Below are 13,823 nucleotides of genomic sequence, written 5' to 3'. Positions count from 1 at the left end.
AAAAGCAAGCAAGTAAAAATTCTTGAGACAGAATGGAGGCTGCTGGCTAGTGAAGAAGGCTGTTCCCTTTTCCATCTATTTTTCTTGTCTGATTTTTCACCTCTCTGATAAAACACTGATAAACTACTTCCTGTCTGGAAATTATTGGAATAGCTCTGTCCCCCAGCTCCCACTGCATCTTCCAGTTCTCCAGTCCTTCAGAGTGCTTTGCTAGCACAGTGTCCTGGTCATCTTAGTCCCCTTTCATGGCTGCCTATTGGGTAAAACACAAGTGCCCTAGCATGGCATTCCAGGCCTTTTGTGATCTCGTGTTAACCCTCCCATGTAGCCTCTTCCTGAAGTAATTCCATTCCTTCCCTCTGGAATCATAGACTGTCAGAGCCGAAATAAATTTGGAGACATCTAGTTATTTACCTTGCTTTAAAAAAAGACGAAGGATTTCTCTTGATAAAATCTGATCTGAAACATCAGAAGGGCAGAGAAAGAGTTATGGCCGTGGGGATGGGACCCAGAGGCTCACTCTTGCTTAGACTCCTTAATCTCTTTCCTCCAAAACCTGCTGTGGCCTCTGGATTTATAGAGGGACTTCAGGGCTTGGTGGAAATGCTTGATAATCATTGATTTTATCCAGTTCTCTCCTATTACATGGAAGTTGGATTGTGTGCCTAGGGTCTGTGAGCTGGTCTATTGTGTAGTCAGTTCTCTGAGATCCAGGGTAATGGCCTCGCCTGCATGTCTTCCCATCCCACTCCTAGTGTTCCTGCCCTAATTTTAGATCATTAACTCAGTTGAAGTGTTATTCAATTGCATCTCTAGGCAAAATTCTTTCCACAAAGAGCACTAAAGGAAGGTGCCAAGTAACCTTGGCCATGTATCTCTTTCTCAGTCACTTGGTCTTTAGGGTCTTGAGGATGTGGGCAGCCCAATAGCCAGACTACTTTGCAATGTCATCAAACCCCACAAAAATCCCAGTAGGGAGCTTCTTCTTTTTTGAGGGTTTTTTGATTAGCTCTTTGAAATATACTCCTACTCTTCAGTTCAGTTCAGTTGCTTAGTCGTGTCCGACTCTTTGTGACCCCATGGACTGCAGCACATCAGGCTTCCCTACTCTTAGGGAATATTTTCCTCCCAAATAGACTTCTTGACACAGGATCATATTTACCTTTAGAATTCCATCTCTGCTGGCTTATTTAGCTTTCACGTTCTGAAGAATCCTACTCCAGTATCTAGGAATCATAGAGTTGGAGAAGGTGCCTCTTTCCCCTCATCTCACACGATGTCTCTCTGAATCTCTGACATATCCAGTTTCTGGTAGAATTTGCTCAGAACTAACTTTGTTCCAGGTGCTATGCTGGATGCAAGGACTCAGATCCTGGGTAGCAAAAGTGAGTATTTCAGTTCTTGACCAATTGATTAAATTTGGTGTGATAAATAGGACAAGGGAGGCTGAGCTTGTCTGGAAATAAATTTGTGCTCAACTTGAAGCTCTGAAGATGGTCTTCCTGACTAAATGATACTGCTGCTGGTGATGGTGATAATAATGGCTATTATTACTTTCACATTGACTGTATACCAGGGCTTATGCTAAATAGTTTACATAGATGATCATTAAAAACTCTTTATGAAAATCCTATGGAGCATGTTCATTTTATAGGTGAAAAAAAGTGGAAACTCAGAGAGTCTAGGTTATTACCCACGGTCACTTAGCCAGAAAATGGTAAAGCCGCCAAAGAGAGGCACTTCATTACAACTGTGTGGATGACACTATTTCAATGTTAAAGTCAAGAAAATAACACACAAAATGAAAGACATGACAACTGAAGGTTGAGCTGTGTCAGAGTCCAAGGAATATGGTTTCCTGAGAGGCCCCCCTCCTCTTTTGGCAATGGCCTCTGGGGACAGACTGGACAGCTGATTGGTGCAAGATAACCCCTCCTGACCACAGGGTATCAATTAATTACCTGATCAGCAGATTACCAGTTTCTTCCTGCAAATGTGAACTGCAATGTGGGAATTGGAGTAAATCGGTCTTAGGCCTTGGGCTCAAATGATGAGTCAGAGTAGAAAAGGAAACTGAAGTCTGCTTTCCTGTTTGCTTATTTCCCTCTTGCTCAGACAGCTCTTTTGTTCTGAGACCCGGATGAAGAAAGAAAGGGGAACAGGCTTTGAAACAGAGGAAAGATTGGTGGACTTTTTTACTCCATAGCACAGTGGCTATGATTTTGCCAGGTGACTTTAGAAAGACTAAGAAAGGGGACGACAGAGGATGAGATGGCTGGATGGCATCACTGACTCGATGGACGCGAGTCTGAGTGAACTCCGGGAGTTGGTGATGGACAGGGTAGCCTGGCGTGCTGCGATTCATGGGGTCGCAAAGAGTCAGACACGACTGAGCGACTGAACTGAACTGAACTGAACTGAAGAAACCCAAGGCCAGGGAAACTGTGACTTGGCTTCCCAACCAGTGGGTGGCGGCAGTGGCCTAAAGCACAGGTCCTACTCCCCTCCCTGCTCCCCCCGCCCCGGGGTGGGGGCGGTGTTGGCACAGAGGGACACTAGGAAAGGAGAGAGACGGTTGTGTTTCATATTTGCATCGGGCGTTTAGAAGGGAACAATCTGCTTCAAAGAGATAAGCCTGGATTATATTTTGCCCTGATCACATGAAAGAAAGTTATTAGATCTATTCCAAATGTGAATGTTTCATAGCAATCATTATATTTCTGTCTGATTTACCCCTATGGCTAGGGATATGCATATCTGGGTTTAAAAGCAAATTTATTACATTTCTTAAGAATTTATTAAGGTATCCCTCTGAAACTGGAGTGAAGAGGGAAAAAAGGAGGCTGGGATATAGCGATGACTTCAAGCTGAGCTGAGAGAGATTCCTTCCTTGCATTTTTGGCTAGAACTGCGCACACATCCTGAGAAATGTAGTTTGTCCAGTTTCAAATTATTTTTCTCCATCATTGATAATGTTGGATACTAGCAACTCTGTTTATGATGCACTGTGGGATTCGTTACTGTCTGTGTAATACAGTCGTCATTAAATACCGGCTTTAGGAAAATTGGAATTGTTGTTTTGATTGTGGTTGCTGTGGCGACAAGTGACCCATTGGTCCTGAGTGGCTTGCGTGATGCTCACAGTGTTTCCTGGTTCTTGTGTTACATCGTTACATGCAGGTAGCAAATTAGGTTTCCAATAGCTCACGTCAGAGTTATAACATGCCCAGACATAATCGGGGAAAGGCAGTGAGGGAGAGGAGAGCTTTCTTATAGAGAGGAAAGAGGGTGAGACTGGATGGCTGCTGTCATCCAAGAAGGTTCTCTGGGCCAAACAGTCCTCTGTCCCTTCTGTACCTCTGCTTTGCTACCTTTCCCCAGGCCAGACTCACCGACCATCTTCCAGCTGTCCTCTGCTCAGGCCTTTGGACTTGAGTAAACAGCCCTAGTCCCTTGGAGATCTCTTTTTGTGTCTTACACTCCTGTTCCAATCAAAAGTCTGGGCCCACAGGCTTTTTGCAAGCTCTGTAGTTTTGGTCCAACCTGGGACCTCGTTGCCTCCTGGGGACAGGGTCCCTGATGACCTCTCACCACCACTTCTGTCATACAGTGTCAACTGCTCCAGCCTGGACTTCCAAGTGTCCCCTGCCTCTTGTCACAGTGTGCCCCTTACTAGCACACTGTAGGTTTGCCTAGGACTCCCACCATCTAGACTGAGCCCCAGTCTTTTGCTCACTATGCTTTGCTTATGCCTTGACTGCCTGCTGGGTTGCCCACTGTCGTCCGAGCCTTTTCCCTCCAGAATTTTGCCTAGTCTTTATAGATTTGGCTGGAACCCAGTTATAGCTTTTCTCTGCTTCAAGTCTTTTAGCCAGCATCAGAAACAACTTGTTTCTCTTTTCTGAAGTATGACAGTGGACCGGTGGGACAGCTGTTGAATCATTTTCTGGCCAGGGGGTAGCTGTGAAAATTTATCTTGTTTCATTGGCACTTTCTGCTGGCTTTTAAAGAAGAATGCACAAATAATGCAGACTGAACCAGAGGTGAGAGCCACAGGGACGCAAATCCCTGTCCTCTTTTTTGTTTGAGGATCCTATGACCCCGTTCTCTGACTTTACAGAATCAGGTCTTTGCACAAAAAGCATTACTGCTTCTTTTTGACTTCCAAAATGAAGTTCAACATTTGTCCAAATAAAGCCTGCTTGGGTCTGTCCTCAGCTTACCTCTCCAGCCTGTGGAACTGGTTTCAGGATGACTGAATGTAGTTTTGGTACAATTAGGAAAGGGTTTATTTTTCTCCTACCAGTGTTTCAAAGGTGCTGTATTAGTGCTCATTCTCCCACCCTGTCCAACAGCTTAGGATAGATCCTCTAGCTGGTCACTTTAAGCTAAGAGAGATGGTCTCATTTTCAAGTCTTTAAAAGCCCAGTCCAAATCTAAATTTTAATCTTCATCCTAATTCAGAATTTCTGTTTCTTCACACAGCCACCAGCTGAGGCTTAGCCTGAAGCTTGAGGACCGACTTAGTGGCATTCTAGCCACACTGGCTCCTGACAGATTCCAGCATTCATCAGCCATGGTTCATTTTAGAGCTTGCTCCTACCTTGTCTTTGCCCAGAGTGCATACTCAAAGCTGGTTGCATGACTGGTTCTGAGTCCTGACTTAAAAGGACTGGTTCTGACTGACCTGTCTGAATTGTGCCCTTACTCCAGTTTCTATACATAGTAATTGCTCTGAACTCTTCTCACTATTTTAGTTCATTTGTTAATTTTTTTTTTTTTTTGTTAGCTGAACTATTATCTGTTTTTTTGCTGTAGTAATGTTAACCCCAGGAGGGCAGAAATTTTATTTGTCTTGATTAAAGTTATATATCCATGGCCTAAATCTAGCTCTGACATACTGTAGGCACCCAAAAAACATTTGTTTAATTAGCAATGAATGTCTGTGTATTCATTTACTTACATTTTGGCTGTGCTGCACTGCAGTGGGATTCCCGACCAGGGATCAAACTGCACCCTCTGTGATGGAAGTGCGGAGTCTTAACCGTGGGCCTGCCATGGAAGTCACAGTAATGAATTTATGTTTAAAATCAAATTTCAATATTTACCTATGGCTAAATAATAGATTAAAAGATATGAAATTGCTGACACTTAACCTTTTTTTGACCTGGGAGAATGGCAGTTTCATATAGTTCATCCTAATATTTGAAACATTTCCATCAAAATTAACAGCAAGATCAAGATGGTTGTTGTCACTAATATGTTATATTTTCCTGGAAATTCAGTTCTGGTTAATATAATAAAATAAGAAATAAACAGGTATAATATTGGAAATACTAGTTTCAGAGGATAAAATTGCCAATCTGCAGAACCAACAACAATCAACAAAAATTAAGTCAATAAAAATGAAGGCTTCCCTGATGGCTCAGAGGTTAAAGCGTCTGCCTACAATGCGGGAGACCCGGGTTCGATCCCTGGGTCGGGAAGATCCCCTGGAGAAGGAAATGGCAACCCACTCCAGTACTCTTGCCTGGAGAATCCCATGGACGGAGGAGCCTGATAGGCTACAGCCCATGGGGTCACAAAGAGTTGGACACGACTGAGTGACTTCAATTCAATTCAAATTCAATTCAAATTCAACAAATGAGTTCAGTTAAGATGACCATATAAAACATATCCAACTGGAAAATAATAAAGATGAATGAGATAAAATATCTAATTCATAATAGCAAAAGTAAGATGATAACAATTTTACAAGATTTTCTCTTTCCCAAGCCCTAGAAATTAAGGAATATAGGTCATCCCATATGAAGAAAACTATAAAGCTTCCCAGAGAATCCTTAAAGAAAATTTGATGAATGCACAAAGACATTTCAGCATGGGAAGGCTCAATATTATGAAAATTCCAATTCTCTCCATAATTAATGACAACATTAATTTTCATTTCAGTTAAACTCATAGAATTTTAGGGATTTTGACAAAAGCAAATGCCAAGATCATTTGAGAGAAAAAGTCATTCAAGAATCTTCTCAAAGATCGAATTACCCCACACAGGAGCTGCCTACCTCACTTATTCTTGCTTTGTGAAATAATGCACATTTAAGCCATTTTTGAATGGAAGTTTTTTTGTTATATTGTCTTTTTGTTTGCAACAATTCCTGATCCGTAATTTGGTACTAGGAGTAGACTAGTACAGGTAAATGACTTAAAATGTCAAAGTGACTGAATGGGGAAGGAAGTGTCCTGGGTTGGGCTTCCCAGGTGGAGAAGGAAAAGATCCCTCCTGCCAATGAAGGAGATATAAGAGACACCTGTTGGATCCCTTGGTCAGAAAGATCCCCTGGAGGAGGGCATGGCAGTCCACTCCAGTATCCTTGTCTGGAGAATCCCATGGACAGAGGAGTCTGGCGGGTTTCAATCTATAAGACCCTGATGCTGGGAATGATTGAGGGCAGGAGGAGAAGGGGGTCAATAGAGGATGAGATGGTTGGATAGCATCATCGACTAAATGGACATAAGTTTGAACAAACTCTGCAAGACAGTGAAGGGCAGGGAAGCCTGGTATACTGCAGTCCATGGGGTCACAAAGAGTCAGACATGACTGAGCAACTGAACAACAACATAGTGGGTTGAGATGACCCAACTATTTCAGATTGAGCTAGTGACTCTTGTTACATCACCATAAAACTTTTTCTTAACCTCTCACCTACGAGACCTTCAGTTCAGTTCAGTTCAGTCGCTCAGTTGTGTCCGACTCCTTGCGACCCCATGAATCGCAGCATGCCAGGCCTCCCTGTCCATCACCAACTCCTGGAGTTCACTCAGACTCATGTCCATCGAGTCAGTGATGCCATCCAGCCATCTCATCCTGGGTTGTCCCCTTCTCCTCCTGCCCCCAATCCCTCCCAGCATCAGAGTCTTTTCCAGTGAGTCAGCTCTTCGCATGAGGTGGCCAAAGTACTGGAGTTTCAGCTTTAGCATCATTCCTTCCAAAGAAATCCCAGGACTGATCTCCTTCAGAATGGACTGGTTGGATCTCCTTGCAGTCCAAGGGACTCTCAAGAGTCTTCTCCAACACCACAGTTCAAAAGCATCAATTCTTCGGTGCTCAGCCTTCTTCACAGTCCAACTCTCAGATCCATACATGACCACTGGAAAAACCAAAGCCTTGACTAGACGGACCTTAGTCGGCAAAGTAACGTCTCTGCTTTTGAATATGCTGTCTAGGTTGGTCATAACTTTTCTTCCAAGGAGTAAGCGTCTTTCAATTTCATGGCTGCAGTCACCATCTGCAGTGATTTTGGAGCCCAAAAAGATAAAGTCTGACACTGTTTCTACTGTTTCCCCATCTATTTGCCATGAAGTGTTGGGACCAGATGCCATGATCTTCGTTTTCTGAATGTTGAGCTTTAAGCCAACTTTTTCACTCTCCTCTTTCACTTTCATCAAGAGGCTTTTTAGTTCCTCTTCACTTTCTGCCATAAGGCTGGTGTCATCTGCATATCTGAGGTTATTGATATTTCTCCCGGCAATCTTGATTCCAGCTTGTGTTGCTTCCAGTCCAGCGTTTCTCATGATGTACTCTGCATATAAATTAAATAAGCAGGGTGACAATATACAGCCTTGACAGACTCCTTTTCCTATTTGGAACCAATCTGTTGTTCCATGTGCAGTTCTAACTGTTGCTTCCTGACCTGCATACAGATTTCTCAAGAGGCAGGTCAGGTTGTCTGGTATTCCCATCTCTTTAAGAATTTTCCACAGTTTATTGTGATCCACACAGTCAAAGGCTTGGCATAGTCAATAAAGCAGAAATAGATGTTTTTCTGGAACTCTTTTGCTTTTTCCATGATCCAGTGGATGTTGGCAATTTGATCTCTGGTTCCTCTGTTTCTAAAACCAGCTTGAACATCAGGAAGTTCACAGTTCATGTATTGCTAAAGCCTGGCTTGGAGAATTTTGAGCATTACTTTACTAGCATGTGAGATGAGTGCAATTGTGCGGTAGTTTGAGCATTCATTGGCATTGCCTTTCTTTGGGATTGGAATGAAAACTGACCTTCTCCAGTCCTGTGGCCACTGCTGAGTTTTCCAAATTTGCTGGCATATTGAGTGCAGCACTTTCACAGCATCATCTTTCAGCATTTGAAATAGCTCCACTGGAATTCCATCACCTCCACTAGCTTTGTTCGTAGTGATGCTTTCTAAGGCCCATTTGACTTCACATTCCAGGATGTCTGGCTCTAGATGAGTGATCACACCATCGTGATTATCTGGGTTGTGAAGATCTTTTTTGTACAGTTCTTCTGTGTGTTCTTGCCACCTCTTCTTAATATCTTCTGCTACTGTTAGGTCCATACCATTTCTGTCCTTTATCGAGCCCATCTTTGCATGAAATGTTCCCTTGGTATCTCTAATTTTCTCGAAGAGATCTCTAGTCTTTCCCATTCTGTTGTTTTCCTCTATTTCTTTGCACTGATCACTGAGGAAGGCTTTTTTTTATCTCTTCTTGCTATTCTTTGGAACTCTGCATTCAGATGCTTATATCTTTCCTTTTCTCCTTTGCTTTTCACTTCTCTTCTTTTCACAGCTATTTGTAAGGCCTCCTCAGACAGCCATTTTGCTTTTTTGCATTTCTTTTCCATGGGGATGGTCTTGATCCCTGTCTCCTGTACAGTGTCATGAACCTCATTCCATAGTTCATCAGGCTCTCTATCTATCAGGTCTAGGCCCTTAAATCTATTTCTCACTTCCACTGTATAATCATAAGGGATTTGATTGAGGTCATACCTGAATGGTCTAGCAGTTTTCCCTACTTTCTTTAATTTAAGTCTGTATTTGGCAATAAGGAGTTCATGATCTGAGCCTGTCAACTCCTGGTCTTGTTTTTGTTGACTGTATAAATCAATCTGATTTCGGTGTTGACCATCTGGTGATGTCCGTGTGTAGAGTCCTAAGGATCTTGCCTATGAGCCTTAGGAGGGATGGTATTGGGGGAATGGTAAGAAAAACTCAGGATGTTCGCATAGGTGGTCTAATTCTGTCTGTCTGCAGTAAAATGCTATAAGAAAGGAGGCCCATCTGAATGTAGAAAGGGACGAAAATGCAGCTTTGCCAGGAGAAGTCCTTTCTGCCTATGGCCTAGGATATAGTCCCATAATTTGGAGTCTTCCTAATTAAAAAAGCTGAATGTTGTATTGCAAAGCTGCTGCTGCTAAGTTGCTTCAGTCGTGTCTGACCCTGTGCGACTCCATGGGTGACAACCCACCAAGCTCCGCCGTCCCTGGGATTCTCCAGGCAAGAACGCTGAAGTGGGTTGCCATTTCCTTCTCCAATGCATGAAAGTGAAAAGTGAAAGTGAAGTCGCTCAGTCATGTCTGACTCAGCGACCCCATGGACTGTAGCCTACCAGGCTCCTCCATCCATGGAAGTTTCCAGGCAAGAGTACTGGAGTGGGGTGCCATTGCAGGGAGATGGGACAGTTAGCAGGAGAAATGTGAAAAATTTAATGTGAAAAATTAGGTTGCAAAATTGTTGAACAGGAGTAGGAACTGGAGAGAGATCTTTTTGGTGTAATCAGTGTCAGGATCACTATTGTTTAATCAGTTGTTTGTAAGTACCAGTTATTGTCCTAAGGGGCTTTTATTAATTCATTCAGTCTGTCCAGCTGCACTCGGAGAAGGATGCTGTTCTTATTCATTTTACAGATGAGGAAACTGAAGCTGAGGTTTTATAACTTCCTCAGGAAAATGGTAGAACAAGCAATTCAAGCTCAGATCTGCTTCATTCTAGAGCCTGTACTTAGAGCTCAGCTGTTTTTTGCTTTCTGTGTCTCGCTTGGTATGGTATATAGTCAATTTATAAATTCTGTATTTTAAGTTTATTTTAATTCCATCCTTTCTTTTTATGTCCAATTATACCAGCCTAGTTCACACCCTTGGACAATCACAGCAGTTATTTAACCTACTTTCTTTCTACTACTCAACAATAAAAATGGGCAAACTAACCCTTTAATGGTTAAGTCAAAGTTCTGTTGCTCTCTGTTCATGTGTGAAAGCTTTTTAAATTTATGTGGAGAAATTCATCCCTGAACTCTTCCTCTGAACTACCCTCCACTGCCTTACACACCTTAAATATTTTTTATACCATTCACACATGTTTATCTTTTCAGATCAAATTTCTCATTCTTTAGAACTTTTTAGGATATAGACATTTATAATTTTTTTCCCCCATTGTATTCACACAGCAAACCAGGGTAGGCAGTGATGGGCTTACAGTTGACATTTTTTGGTGGAAGAAGCTAAGGTGTTCTAAGGTTCTGTGATTTGCCAGTTGCAAGACTGGTCTTTGAAATCCCAATTTAGTACTGGTCCTTTTTGCCATCTTCCTGAGAGCAGCAACCAGGTAGCTTGAACACTTGTGTTGCTAGTACAGTTCTGGCATTGGGAAGCAGTCAGTGAACCATAGGTCAATAGTTTTCAAAGTGTGGTCATTGGACTAGTGTCCCCAGCATCCGCTGGGAACTGTTAGAAATGCAAATTCTCAGGCCCACCTAAAACCTACTGAATCAGATATTGCAGGGTGGGGCCCAGCAACCCATGTTTTAACAAGTCCTCCTGGTGATCTTGATGCTGGCTCAAGCTTGAGGAGCACTGGTCTTGGTAACCATGAGACATACTGCGTTTCTCTAAGTCTGAAATGGTACTGCATGTTGGGAAGGCAGGAACACCCCCGACATCCTTTTCAATGATCATTTCTCATGCAGCTAACTGACAGCAAGGCTAACAAGGGAAGTCAGTTCACCAAAATGTTGCAACTGCATGTGCACTACCTGAAATTAAGTTAATGAAGCCTCTGTCTTTCAACATATGATCAAAGACCAGAAATCCCTTCTTATGTTACCTTGGATTTCTCTCCAATTAAATAATCTTCCCACAGGAGAGTGAGGGAGATTAGTTAGGACTTCAGTAGGGGTAGAGTTCATAGTATGCTTTTCTCAAAGATGAAATTAATAAATGAATGAATGAATGAATCCACTTGAATCTATGCAGTGTCTAGTATTGAGCAGGTACTGGAGTGATCTTTATTAATAGAGGACACAAGCAGGCATCTACTTACAACCTGATATCATATGGACAATAATAGAACTAAGCAAAAGATACGAAGTGCTATGGAGAAGGGAATAGTGGCCTGTGTGTGCATGATTTTATTCACTTACATACGTGTGTGTGTGTGCAAGCATGTGTGTGTTGGGGGGTCTTGTGTAAGGCAGGATGAGTTTAGGGAGAGGTGTTCAGAATTTCACAAAGGAGAACGTTTTTGAGCTGGATAAGATCCGTTGTTCAGCAGAAAGATAAGAACATTCCAGGCACATTGAATAGAGTGTGTAAACATAAGGGGACATGAAATAGCATGAATAGCACATAGGGAGCCACAAGTGGTTTGGTGTCGGTGAAGTCCAGAGTGTTTAGCTGACAGTGAGGCCAGAGAAGGAGTCAGGAGGCAGATTATGCTATTAATGTGCACTATTCCCTTTGTTTCACTTCTTATTCATGCTTAATTCTGTTACTGTCTATACAGAACTGTATGTTTTTACAGTATAACTACATTATATTGTAAGTATGTCTATCTGTTTACATCTTCTATTATTAAACACCACAACTCTAGTGACTGCTCAGTACTAGAAATGGCGTAGATCATGGCAAGGTCAGAAAGGTAGACAAGATACGCACATGGAATACTAAAGGCTCTCAGAGTTCTTACAAATACGAATTTGATTTTATTAAAATTTTCACATTTACCTGATTATAGAAATCTTTTTCTTCCCAAAGAAAACCTAACGCAACCCCCTGGACCCAGTGTTTCGTGATGTATACACTTTGGGAAACTCTAGCTGATGGATCAAAAGCTAACTCCTTAGCAGCACATTTGTAGCACAATCTGTGTCCTGACTCCATCCTGCTCTGTGCATTTAGAAAACCAAAGATGGGGATCCAAAAGGAATAGGAAGTTTTCTGGTGAGCCTTCTCAGCATCTTAAGTTCCTCAAGAGTGAACATTGGAGACTTCCCTGATGGTTCAGTGGCTAAGATTCTGTGCTTCCAATGCAGGAACCCAGAGTTTGATACCTGGTCAGGGGATTAGATCCCTCATGCTGCAAATAAGAGTTCACATACCACACCTAAGGATCTTGCATGACACAACTAAAAGAAAAAATAGATCCCACATGCTGCAGTGAATATCAAAGATTGCACATGCTGCTACTGAGACCTGGCATGGCCAAATAAATAATTGAATAAATAAGTAAATATTGAAAAAATAATCGACTTTGGACATTGCCACCCTGCAGTTTGTGGCCTAGTTGCTGAGGGTACATTCCTTTCCTAGGAAGCCCATGTGCAATGCAGTGTGTGGTTATCTGTATTTCAGCTAGTTCTCACAGTTAGAAGAGGTTGAAGGTCCAGGAGAAGCGAGCTGTTCCTCCAGGCCATACCCTACCAGGACGGATAGTGTCTTATTCTATTTGGACTGCTATAACAGAGTACCATAGATCGGTGGCTTATAACCAACAGAAATTCAATTTCTCATACTTCTGGAGGCTTGAATTCCAAGATCAAGACACCAGCAGATTCAGTTTCTGGTGAGAGTCTCCTTCCTGGTACATACTTGGCAATCTTCTTGCTGTGTCCTCACCCATATGGTGGAATAAGCAAGGATGCTCTCTGTAGTCTCTTTTATAAGGGCACTAATACCATTTGTGAGGGCTTCACCCTCATGACCTAATTACCCCTTGAAGGCCCCACTTCCAAGTATCAGTGCTTTGGCTGTGAGATTTAAAATGTGAATCTTGGGGGGCCACATTGAGTCTATGACAGACTAACTCCTCTCCCAATAGACAGGACTCTGCAGTACAGGCCACTGGGGCTGTCGTCACAGCATGGTGCTTGAGGCCCACAGAGAAATGCATTCTAGCTTTTCCTTTAGGACCCGTGTAAGCTGGCTTGAGGAAAAATATTATGCTAAGTACCCCTGAGAGAAAAATGAAGTCATTTCTTGCTTGAGAGGGATTTAGTCATTCATTAATAACATATTTGCTATCTTTCCAATCATAAATTAGGTCCTTAAGGCAAGTGCTTTTGTTATAACTTGGTTTAAAGGAGAGGGCTGTTCATCGCTCACTGGCTGTCAGTTTTCCTAGTTCGTGTTGGGTAAGCTGACAGATCCTTCAAACTCATCACTAGCTGAAGTATGTTTGAACTTTATTCTTGGGCAGTCTAATTGTCATATGTTATGAAGCAAACCTCTAGAAGGGGTTACTTTATAACTAGCAATGTGGCCTTTGAAGGAGGTACAGTATGCAAAAAATATTATGTGAGGAAAAAAATCTAACACCTTCTCTACTAAAGTTACTACACAAGGTCTAGATATAGGCCTTATAAAATGAAATCTGAGGTCATAAACATGACTGCCACATCTGGAATCTTGCCTGTGGCAGATATTCTAAAACTTGAGATGCTATATTAAAGCAAGGAAAAGAGCATTTATTGCATACCTACTAAGTGTTAGGCTTTTTCACACTTTACCTCATTACAGCAACCTTGTGAGGTAAGGTTATTATCACGAGTTTGTACAATAAATGGCTTGAACAAAGTAAAGATTCAAATTTCAGCTTTCTGACACAGTCTCATCATTTTCTGAATGCATATTGCTGCCACACCAAGTCAAGTATAGAAAATAATTTGCTAAAACACCAAATATGATAGTTTCACGTGGGCCAGAGAAAGGGTTCTGGGTTTCCCACCATTCATGAGAAAAGCTGTTTGTC

The sequence above is a fragment of the Budorcas taxicolor genome, chromosome 8 (genome assembly GCF_023091745.1).
Source record: "Budorcas taxicolor isolate Tak-1 chromosome 8, Takin1.1, whole genome shotgun sequence".
Lineage (NCBI taxonomy): Eukaryota > Metazoa > Chordata > Mammalia > Artiodactyla > Bovidae > Budorcas > Budorcas taxicolor.
The sequence above is the reverse complement of the archived record's forward strand: the minus strand, read 5'-3'. Positions refer to the sequence as shown.